Genomic DNA, 12,407 nt, shown 5'->3' on the forward strand with positions numbered 1-12,407 from the left:
AGAAAGAGTCACAGATCAGAGGAGACTTGGAAGACTAGACCCCTGGATTGCATTCTAGAAAGGAAAGAAGATATAAATGGAAAAAGTGATGACGTCCAAAGAAAATCTAAAGTTTAGTTAATAATGTGAAAAATTAAAACAGTACCAGAAAGTAGCCACAAGATAGTGACATGAACTGGGGATACCTTATTTCCTTTGTGGAATTTAAGTTGCTTTTGTTCAAGACAAATACTTTTACTTGTTTCCCCCTTCTGTGTGTGGGACATGTTGCCTATTCATCGGAATCCAGGCACTAGATCAGAGCTTGGTCTACAGTAGGGTCAGGCCCTTTCATTAAATGAATGAATCTGCTAATAAACATTTCTAGGGTTTAGAGAATCCACCTGTGTTGCTTTTGTGTCTATGTCTCCTTGCCCAGGAATAATGGGATTCATTCTTTAACATCCTCTAAATGCATGGTTCTACCCTGGAGTTATTTATATATTAAAGGAGAAAACATACCCTTCCTCATGATCATTATATGATGTTCTTAAGTATAGAGATTATGCGAAACTTGATCTTCTGAGAAGGGAAAGGCTACCCACTCCAGTATTCTGGCCTGGAGAATTCCATGGACTATACAGTCCATGGGGTTGCAAAGAGTCAGACACGACTGAGTGACTTTCACTTTCACATCCATACCTGACCACTGGAAAAACCAAAGCTTTGACTAGACGGACCGTTGTTGGCAAAGTAATGTCTCTGTTCTTCCGATAGACCTGTAAATACTTGAATTAAACTGGATGATTTGGCAGTGATGTGGAAGTGCTCGATTTTCTAAACCATTCCATACAAAATAACTCCAAAACTTGAAAATTAAGCTATGCTAAACTTACAATGGAATTTCTTGGTCCAGAAAAGTTGAGTTCTTAAAACTGGAAAACACAGCAGTTCCTCCTATTAAAAAAAAAAAAATGTAGATGAGAACATTTGAAACCTCTTCATATGGGACACCCTTGGGAACACAAGTTCGCAAAATACTGGTTGAATACTTACTTACAAATGCTGTTTCTGGGTGTTTCCTGTCAATGAGCCAAGCATGGCATTCAGCAGGGCTCTGCTGGTTGATAAAAATAAGTTACCTGAAACTTTCTACCTTTCCAAATTACCAGGAGCCAGTCTACTAAAGAAGATTCCCTTGGTCAGCCTGGACTAGAGAAAGGAAAATAATAACGTATATTTCCCAATACTCATTATGGATTTTGAGATCACTGAGTCACATATCTACAGACAAGCGTATTTTTCACAGATTGAGTGCATTGTATGTTGCCTTAGGAACTACAGTTCAAATGTCTCTCAAACATTTTTGGAGCAACAAAAGCAGAAATATGTCTTTTCATGCTTCGAACCCAGTATGTTAAACACGTGAGCCTAGCTACTAGTGGGTACATCTCTATGTGTTCCCCCATCCAGGCTCACAGCCTTTGGCATCTAGAATCCTTGAGGCTTTTGAGAGCAAGATTTAGAAATAAGTCAAAATCTCTCATATCACTAATTAGAAAACTGAGGGCCGTGTCAGTATGTTCTCAGTGGAATCCTGGAATCCTCTGCTGTGATCTGACCGCTAATTTTTAGATATGTGGGGAGGATAGTTTCTTATATGCTTTGACCTTTGAAAAGTCTTAACTTTATCTGGAAAGGATATCCTCTGATGAAGGGTGTCTTCCCTGATGGGTACTTGTACAACGAGAAGGCAAAAGATAATATTCACCAGCACTGGCTATTATAAAAGGAAGAAAAAAAATTATTTTCAGTGTTCAAGAATTTCTGAAAAGTAGGTATAAAATATCTAGCCCAGTGCCTTGAACCTAATAGATATTACTGGATACTAATTATTATTAAATTAGGCATATGACAATTTTGCAACTTTCTGATGTAAATGTCAAAAGAACTAGTGAAACCTTAAATTGTAATAATAGACATTAAACAATGTACCAAAAATATGGTACATAACCAGAAGTCCATACTGTCTCATGATCCCCTGATCCTTCCAACTACTAGACACAGACATTGGATGTCTTTTTTTTTTTTTTTTATTAGAAAACTGAGACCAAAAGGTTATTTTCTCCAACTTCCCAAAGGTCAGATAGTTGATAGTGGTAGCTTGGACTCAAGCCCACATGTCTGCTTTGAAATCCAGTACTCTACAATCAGCATGTTGTTTAGTCACTAAGTCATGTCTGACTTTCTCGACCCCATAGACTGTAGCCCGCCAGGTTCTTCTGTCGATTTCCTCTCCAGGAGATCATCTTGACCCAACCCGGTCTCCTGTGCATCTCCTGCATTGCAGGCAGATGCTATACAGCTAAACCACCAAGAACGACACTAAGTGGGGTGTGGTAAAAACTCACAGACCACTGCATTTGAAAGAAGTCTTTGGCAAACTCAACCTTACCCAGAAGAAAACTGAAGATGATGAGAGGATTCAAGCCCTGTTCTCTGACAATTGTTTTAGACCAGAGTATTGCTACTCCATGTGTAACCTTGAAACCATCCAAGAGCTGTTTAGAGATGTAGATTCTCAGGCTTTCTGAAGCAGCATCTGATTGTAATAAGATTTCGAGTGCATTTGTATAAACACTACACTTGAAAAGCACTGATTTATTGAAGTTTTGATGAGGCTTTCAGGGAGATCTAAGGGCAAGAAGAGACAGAGCTTATGTCTTATTATTCTAAAGGCCAAAGATAGGACCCCTTGGAAGAAGTCACAAAAACTGATGCAAAGCTTTTTTAAAAGTAGTTTTATCACTAACACTTCAAGGAATGGACTCAAAGCACAGCTTTCCGTCATAGTGTTTAAGTGCATCTGGATGACTCACCATTTGTCAGAGCTTCACAAAGAAAAACAGAAAAACGAGAATTTAGACAAGTCTCAAAAGACAATCACTGAGCACCAGGACCTATGCAAATCATTGGAGAGCCCGAGTAAATTAGACATTATTCCTCCTTTCAAGAGGACTGTAGCTAATTGGGATAATAGATAATGAAATGTCGAAATGTTGAGAAGATGGAGCACTGTATGCTGTGAGAGCACAGAGGAGAGGCGCTGTTCTGAACCCAGGAGATGGAGAGGCGATGACAAGGAATACACTAGTAGATTGTATCCAGAGAGAGACTGGGCAATTGTGCCTGGATGTCGCCATCAAACTGAGTTTGGCCAAACTGAGAAGCTGAAGAGGGCAGGGCTTTGAGGCAGGTGGGAGTTCCCCTCTAGCAGAGGAAAGGCTCACAGTGAGGGGTGGGGAGAGGGAGGGACGAGAATGGGGAGTGGGAAAGCGCTGGGATGAGCTGCACTTCCTCTCTTCCTGTGTCTTCATCCTTTCAAATAACAAAGCATGGCACCAAGCAGTTTTCTAGTTGCTCACCATTTAAAAAAATAATAGATATGGTCTTTGTTCTCAAGTTCATAGCTCAGTGAGGGAGACAGACATGAGTTAAAAACAATGGTACAAATGAAGAAAGTGTGATAGAGAAACACGTGTGAAAGCTTTTACACATGAAGGGAAACGTCCTCAGTAGACCTTCAAGAATGGAAGATGGGCGAGGAATCAAGGAACAGAGACCCAGAGACTTCAAGGTGAGTGGGGGGTGGGGTGAGCTGGGAGATTGGGATTGATGTGTATCCACTCATTCTGTTGCTTAGTTGCTCAGTCATGTCCGACTCTTTGTGACCCCGTGGACCGTAGGCCGCCAGACTCCTCTGTCCATGGGATTTTCAAGGTAAGAATATTGCAGTGGGTTGCCATTTCCTTCTCCAGGGGACCTTCCTGATCCAGGGATCAAATCTCCATCTTCTGCAATAGCAGGCAAATTCTATACCGCTGCGCCATCTGGGAGCCCCATATATGCACTATACTGTATGCAACAGGCGACTAATGAGAGCCGACTGCACGGCACAGGAGCCCTGCTCAGTGCTCTGTGAGGGCCAAATGGGAAGGGAATCCAAGGAAGAGGGGTATGTGTATATGTGTAGCTGGTACACTTTGCTATACAACAGTAACGAACATAACATTGCAAAGCAGCTGAACACCACCACCAACAAACAGTTGAGTGGGGTTTCCACCATTCAAGAGTAAAGGGAGATGGGAGGACAGGAAGAGGTACAAACGAGCAGAGCTGATTTCATGAGGAAGGCCAATCTGGAGCGGCAGGAAGGCTTTAGGGAGAAGGATGTGATCAGATTAGCTTTACGGAGAGCAGAATGCAGGGTCAGCTTGTGTTTGAGTGTCGAGCATGTGTATCAGGCCCTGCAAGCTGAGGAGGCAATGTTACCTCAACCCTGAAAGACAAACAGGGTCAGTCCAAGGAAATGATTCATTGCAGAGGTCGAAGTGACACGACATGGCCATTGTTTGAATGAGTAATTTAGGTGATTCAAATGTGGCTCAGATGTCTGTAGGATACTGGGGAAGGAAGAGCAATACCGGCAATGGGCAAAGCTATCAATGCTGAAAGAAACAGCCGACAACCCTGGGCACCGTGAGTGGTGGAAGTGGGTAACAGGCTCACCTTCCTGAGCCTTTCTGATGGACAGCCCTCCAGGTGCTGACTAGCAGCAATGCTTAAGGGATTGATTGCTTAGTGCAGCCCACAAAATCAGGGGCTTCAACTGGAATTTAAAGGATAGGATTCCTGGGTTGGGGGCTCTAACCCTAACCCTAACCCTCTCAGCAAGAGGGTCCATAGGTATGATCAAACTCTCAAATTTCAGCGCTCAATTGATCTACCTTCTCCAGTAGCAAGAATACCAAATGCTGCTGCATACATGGACGCTAACATTTGTGACCAGCGTGTCTGTCAGAACCATGGGTTGACCCTGAAGGTGGGAGTGGAGTTTGAGTGGGGACACCTTGACCCAAGGAATGAAGCTCTGTTGACAGCTCAAAAGCTCATGCAGCCAAATGCTGCAGCTGCTTGATGAGGAAATGCTGAGCACACATCGAGGGAACAGTCCTAAAGGGGGCCAGAGGCAGCTGCAGGGGGTTTAGACCCCAGTGTCAGCCTGTCGCCTGGGGCCAAGTTATGACCTAGAAGCTGAGGCAGTGGCCTTTCTTCTGCTTTGGGAACTCATGCGATCCTTATGCCAGAAGGAGTTTTCTGGTCCTTGCAGGGCAGAGGGCCTTCACACTCTCTCCCTGATGGTGGGCGTCTTGGGAATCCTGGGGTAGACCAGTCTTCCCTCTCCCCAGGGGGTGTTGAGTGGTGTGAAGCACAAAACTCAGGGGTTGTCGAGTGAGTGAAAGTGCTGAAGGTGGCGGAGGATTTTATTTTTAGCTTTGTCATAGCAATGTTTATGAAGGCTCGCTTTGATATGTTAGCCATTTTTTCCTCAATATATGTTAAAAAGAGATATATAGTTATCAGCTCTTTTTAGGTAGAAACATTACCTTAAATAAACCAATACCTCTTATAATGGATGCTTTCAAAGAGTTGCTTTTCTTAGTGATAATAAAACTTGATTCATGGAAATAGGGAATTGCTTAAGGACCAACTAGCCTCTACCTTCTGCCTGTTAAAATCTCAAAGGGTGGAGGAAAGGAGAGGCAGGAAGAATCAAAATTCCAAACTGTGCTTGGTGAGTGTGGTAAGTAGTCTTCCAGAAGTGGGCAGACAGTCTTCACTGCCCGTGTCCTCTCTGCCCTTCCAGAGTTGGAGCAGGTCACTCTCCTCCTGAATCTAGGCTGGCTGTGACAAGGAGAACGTGGTAAAGTGCTGTGCCGGTTCTGGGCCAGCTCGGGGCCACTAGCCCCTCACTGTGCTGCAAAGAAGCTGAGACCAATACAAGCAATTATTTGAAGCCACAGGAATAGGACAGGAGAGGTAGCATTGTCACGTGCTCCAGCCCCGAAGCCAGCTCACTGTGGCCCCAGACAACTCCTGTGAACACAACAATGTGCTTGTTCAAGTTCTGACACGTAAAAGCATGACAAATACTGAATTCTTTTAAGCCACCAGATTTTGGCACAGTTTATGTAGCAATAGATCATGGAAACAATAACTATGGGACCTTATAGATCATTGACTGGAGAAGGCAATGGCAACCCACTCCAGGACTCTTGCCTGGAAAATCCCATGGACGGAGGATCCTCGTAGGCTACAGTCCATGGGGTCGCAAAGAGTCAGACATGACTGAGCAACTTCACTTTCACTTTTGTAAATCATTGAAACAATAATTATGGAACCATGTAGATCATTGAAACAATACTTACGGAACCAAAGCACTGGGAATCCTGAGTTCCTGGGCTTTGTAGCTGAGTATGGTGAACTCCGGGAGTTGGTGATGGACAGAGAGGCCTGGCGCGCTGTAATTCATGGGGTAGCAAAGAGTCAGACACGGGACTGTGCGACTGAACTGAACTGAACTGAACTGATGGTGAAAACTGTCAGTTCCCAGCACTCTCAAAGTCCTCCTTTCTCTCACAGTAATAGGAACCCCATTTTATAGCTTGTGACATGGTAGCTCCAAAGAAAATTACATTTTCCAGCCTTCTTCGGTGTTACGTGTGGCTGTGTGATTAAGTTCCAACAAAGTAATAAGAGAATAAATAATTACATCTTCCTTCTTGGCTCTTAAGAGACAATCTCTTCTTCACTCTGTTCCTACATCCTGCATCTTGAAAGATTAGTGCTTTTGTGCTGCCCAGGAAGTGTGCCTAGAGCAACAAGATAAAAGTCGGAGTCCCCTCATGACTTCATGGAGCAGAACCACCATCCTCCTAGGCCACCTGCTTGTTACACGAAAGAGAAACTTCTCTTTCATTCAAAGCCTCTGTTGCATTTGTATGCTAACAAATACATTCATTTTCTGCTCACCTACGGACCTTGGAAGCAGTGATACCAGGAAAGGGACACAGGGCAATAAACCCAGGGGCTTCCCTAGTAGCTTTCCAGGAGGTCAAAGGGCAGCCAAGGGAATAACTGGAAGTAGGCATGATTGGCTACTTAGCTTGGGGAGTTAGTCGCTAGCACCTGTAATCCTCATAGATAAACAAAAACCGCCGTGTCCTCCAGCTGAGTGTGTGCATGCTAAGTCACTTCAGCTGTGTCTGACTCTTTGCCACCCATTGGACTGTAGCCCAGCATGGTCGTCTGTCCAAGGGATTCTCCAGGCAGGAATACTGGAGTGTGTTTCTATGCCCTCTTCTGGGGATCTTCCTGATCCAGGGATTGAACCCTTGTCTCTTGGGTCTCCTGCATTGGTAGGCGGGTTCTGAATCAGGCGATGTGAATCACGTTTTCATCTCAGAGTATACCATCTGGGTTGTATCTCTCTGTTAGCAATTTGTGAGTCACTAGACTCTGAGCCCAGGGAAGGAGCACTGTGTAAGTGGCCTACCCAAATCTGATCTTCCTCCATGCTTAAGGAACTTAGATTTCCTTTAAGGAAACAGTGGGCTTCCCTGGTAGCTCAGCTGGTAAAAGAATCTGCCTGCAATGCAGGAGACCCTGGTTCAGTTCATGGCTTGAGAAGATCCCCTGGAGAAGGGCTTGGCTACCCCCTCCAGTATTCTTGGGGTTCCCTGGTGGCTAAGATGGTAAAGAATCCATCTGCAATGCAGGACACTTGGGTTTGATCCCTGGGTCAGGAAGATCCTCTGAAGGAGGGCATGGCAACCCACGCCAGGATTCTTGCCTGGAGAATCCCAATGGACAGAAGAGCCTGGTGGGCTACAGTCCGTGGGATCACAAAGAGTCAGACACGACTGAGTGACTAAGCACAGCACGGCAAGGAGACAATATGCCCAGTTGAAGACGTGTATTTCCTGGACTCCTTTGCAATATGAAGACTATCTGATACAGTTTCTGCCACTAATTTGTAAATAAAGGTTATAAATGGGAAGTTTCTATGCAGGTTTCAGTTTTATTTTCTTGATTAAGTGCTACACCCTTTTTCATTGTGATTTCTTTTCTTATTCTTCCTGCCGGGAAGCAACAATTTTGTGGCCCTAAAGGTGAAAGGAAGAAAGAGCCTGGGTCATTTATGTTATTTTGGAATATAACTGCAAATTTTGCTGTTTTGTGAGGGAAAAAACCATATTGGTTAAGCAGTGTAGTTGAGTTTCAGCTACAGTCAGCCAAATGGAATACCTTCTTCCTCCTCATTCTACTAAACCATTTGCAGACCTGAAGAATATCAATCATGAAGAAATGCTGTGCTTTACATACATCATGGCTGAGTACTGCTAATTTCACCTGCATTTTTGAAGGAACCAGGAACCCTGATATAAAAGGCTCAACGTTTGTGAGATATGACTTACCATGTATGGTTGATGAATGTACCCATTTCAGACCTTCACTGCGTTATGCTTCTCTCCCCATTTATATGTTGAGTAACTGAACTCACCAATCCAATTATGTCATAGAGATTTGCAACCTAACCTTTAAAATGAGTATTTTGTTAATAATCATGAGTTTTATTTGTGATTCCATAAGAATATGATGAATCTGCTTTAAAAGGTATGTATTACAGCAAAGGGCCCATAGGAACACTTTTCACCTAGTTAGAGTTCATTCTCTATTATAAATGTTTTCTCTGGATTCATCTCTAAGCACTTTCCAGAGGGATGCTCTACTTCAGATGGACAAAATAGACTTATGACAGAAAGGCCAGGGAAAACGTTCAAGTCAGAAAAGGTAGACTTGGGGGGAAAAGAGGGAGAAGGGAGAATGAAGAGAACACTCAGGGGTTGCAGAGTGACAGAGTGATTGTCTCTGAACAGAGGATGCTGCCACTTATATCTGAAGACTGATATAAAACGCTGAGCACGCACGGAGGCATGGAATAGACAGGAGACCTTTTCAGCTGGTAAAGAGTCTGCCTGCAGTGCGGAGACCTGGGTTTGATCCCTGGATTGGGAAGATCCCCTGGAGAAGGGAAAGGCTACCCACTCCAGTGTTCTGGCCTGGAGGATTCCACAGACGGTATAGTCCAAGGGGTCACAAAGAGTTGGACACGACTGAGCAACTTTCGCTTCACTTCACCTCACTTCGCTTTCATGCTGTTACCAATTAGAGTTCTTGGCCTCCCCCAGTTAATAGAAATTGGCTAGAGGCCAGACAAGAAACTCATGCTGGGCTGGTTGGGGCCCCTGCCCCGATAAGCAGGGTGGAGCCAGAACAAACACCAGGTTCCCTAGGTGCCCTCTTCCTGCAGGTGAAAGTAGAGTGAAGGTAGGATGGCCCAGGGGTTGGGCCAGAGGGCTGGCTTGTTTTTGCCCACCCCTTAGATGGTGTGTGTGCAGGGGGCGTGTCAGTATCCTGCTTTTGCTCCCAACACCCTTTTTTTGACCCCAGGCTCCTCAAAAGTGGCAGCTGGGTGTTTTGGTCTCTTTGTATCTTTGGGGTCCAAAATTTGCCCCAACTGGGCATGCACACAGTTATAGTTCCGCACAGTTTCTTTGTATGCTGTCGCTCAAAGAGAGGTGTGCTCAGGTGCAAGCATCGCAGCATGGCAGCAAAGGGCCCCAGGTCCCAGGCCTGTCTCAAAGTGACCGGGGGAGGGAGTGGAGGAGTCTGCTGCCCTGCCTCCCGGCTCCCAACCCAGTGTTTCTCTCTGCAGTTGTGCAAAGCCTCAGCTCTCTCACTGTCAAGGAAGACTAAAGTCCTCCTTAGCTTTATATAACATGCTTGCTTATTAATTTCTAAGTATAAATTATATTTTAGTATATGTGTTGATTCTTGCAGTCATTTGGTTCTTGTCATCAAATGTCTTGACACAAGCTTCAGTGGTCAATAGGAATTATACTTAAATGGAGATAAGGCTGGGCTTGGGGTCAGAAAACCAGGTTGGAGTCTTCATTTAGCCGTGGACTTAGTTGTCTAATTCTGTGCAGCCCTTCTCTGTTAGCTTCAGTTTCTCCATCAGAAAAAATAGAGATAATATCTATCATATAGTTTGTTATGAAACTTCTATAGACTAGTATATTTCTCCTCCCAGAGTACTCCCCAGCAAAATTTAAAAGGTGAAAGACAGAATCTACTGACAGGGATATGGCCAAGAAAGCATGGGTTAGCAAAACTTACAGCCACACTTAGAGTTCAGGCAGGTAATATAAAAGTTCAAAGTGAGCCAAGTAAGACTCATGATTTAGAGAATGCTGTACCTAAAAGGCCCAGACCTATTAACCGCCAACTGATTTCCACGTGCTTAGCTGCTCAGTCGTGTCCGACTCCCTGGGACCCCATGGACTGTAGCTCACCAGGCTCCTCTGTCCATGGGATTTTTCAGGCAAGAATGCTGGAGTGGGCTGTCCCTTCCTCCTCCTGGGGATCTTCTCGCCTCAGGGATTGGACCCATCTCTCCTATATCTCCTGCATCGGCAGGCAGATTCCTTACCACTGAGCCACCTGGGAAACCCCTGAAGGTCTACCTACCCACCAGCTAGGGCTGGAGGGCAGTAGGGTTCCCCTGGGGGCTCAGTGGTGAAGAGCCCGCCTGTCCGTGCAGGAGACATGAGCGACGCGGGTGCAAAGGCAGTGGAAATCAGGGGCTCAGGAGCCGGACTGTCTGCACGCAGGTCCCAGCCTCAGTTTCCCTCTGCTTAGAATAGACGTACTCTCATGGCATTTACTTACTGTTGGAGGATTAAATAAGTGGGTGTTGCCATGCAAAACTGTAGGCTTTTCTGATTTTTTGAGAGGTGCTGAGATCTGGGTATTTGTCTGTAATCCCTTGCTTTCAGAGTGTTGGCAAATATTTCAGAATATTGAAAGATTTGTTGGACCAAGCAACACAATCTTAAATGCAGCTAGTGGGCTACCTGTTCGTGATCTTTGGGTTCAGTACATTTAGGGGAAGGCCTCACACTTTCTGTTCATTTCCTCCAATTAAAGAATAGGTCTTCTTGGATGAGGAAACTCTTACCAACATCTGAAGCCCTTGCCACCAACACAGCTCCCTCATTTGCCTTATGAGTAAACAGACAGGCTCCATTAAGGAAAAAAACAAAAGTCTAGTTGGCAGAGTTGAAAGCAGATAGCTGTGAACGAACAGGAGAGCTCAGCAGAATCTAAAGGTGCTGAGGAAAAGTTGCATTATCTCATTGGCACAGTGAGTGGGCCTTGTGTGTGAAATAAAGATGATTGTGTGTGACCAGGAGGTGGCCAAGAACATGAACATTTTAAACGGTCATCTAAAATAGGCTTACTGGGATCTCAGAGGAAAAAAAAAAAAAAAAAACTTGAATTTTTTACCCTGTGTCCAGCATCTTTCAGCCTGAGATCCTCAGGTTCAGGACGAGTCGTAATCAATATCATCAAGTCTTTGTGAAAGTGAAGCACGCGTCACTGAAATATTATTGCCTCCACATTTTAACCCATACTGCTACCTTCTGTTTTCTCATTAGGAGCATCCTTTCAGGGACGGGGAGAGGAGTTTTCTCTGCTGCTTCTTTGTTCTGGTGGGGACTGCCTCATACCTATGCTGAGGTGGCATTTGGCAAATTCTTCTTAAAACATAGATTAAATCTATCAGAATTAACTCTTCAAAAAAGAAAAAAAAAATCCTCCTGGTGTGGGTTTGCTTCTTTCTGAGTAAGAGTGGAGCAGTTATGGGGTAGAGCACAGCCACTGCAAAGAGAGAGAAGGGCCTCACCGCTTGGATGCTGACTGTCTGGGGCTCTAGGCTAGCCTATCTCCTTTACTCATTTCATTTCAGGCGTGTAGATCTGGGGCCCTTTAGACTCATGACAAGAAATCCTGTAAGCTGCTCATTTCCTTTTTCATGCAATGATAGGCAAAGGGCTCAATAATAAAAAAGGGGAAAAAAAGAACTTTCTGTTCTCTGGATAAGGACTTTACAATTTCATAGAATTCTTCTGCTTGACCTTTTATCCTCTTGTGGTGTCACCTGTATTGATGGTTTTATTCTGTCAGTATTATCACCTCACAGAGGGCAGAGAGACTTGTGGTTAAACTCCAACTTTCTGGATTTGAATCCTGATTTTCTAAACCCTAATATTCTAACTTATAACACAGGAACACTAATAAAATATCTCATAGATTATTAGTAGTACAAGAAGTGGCCCTTAGGCTTCTCTGTCCATGGAATTCTCAAGGCAAGAATATTGGAGTGGATAGCCATTCCCTTCTCCAGGGGATCTTCCCAACCCAGGGATCGAACCCAGGTTTCCTGCACTGCAGATGGATTCTTTACAGTCTGAGCCACCAGGGAAGCCCCCTTAATAAACAGTTTCTATTATTATTAGTTCTTATATCAATCCTAGAAAGAAAAGTATTATCTAAATTTTACAGATGTGAAGTGAATTTAAGAAACTGCAATAACAAGAAAGGGTTATTTCCCTGGTGGCTCAGACCTTAAAGAATCCGCCTGCAATGCAGGAGGTCTGGGTTCCATCCTGTGTCTGGAA

This window comes from Capra hircus, chromosome 15 (genome assembly GCF_001704415.2).
Source record: "Capra hircus breed San Clemente chromosome 15, ASM170441v1, whole genome shotgun sequence".
NCBI classification, from domain to species: Eukaryota; Metazoa; Chordata; class Mammalia; order Artiodactyla; family Bovidae; genus Capra; species Capra hircus.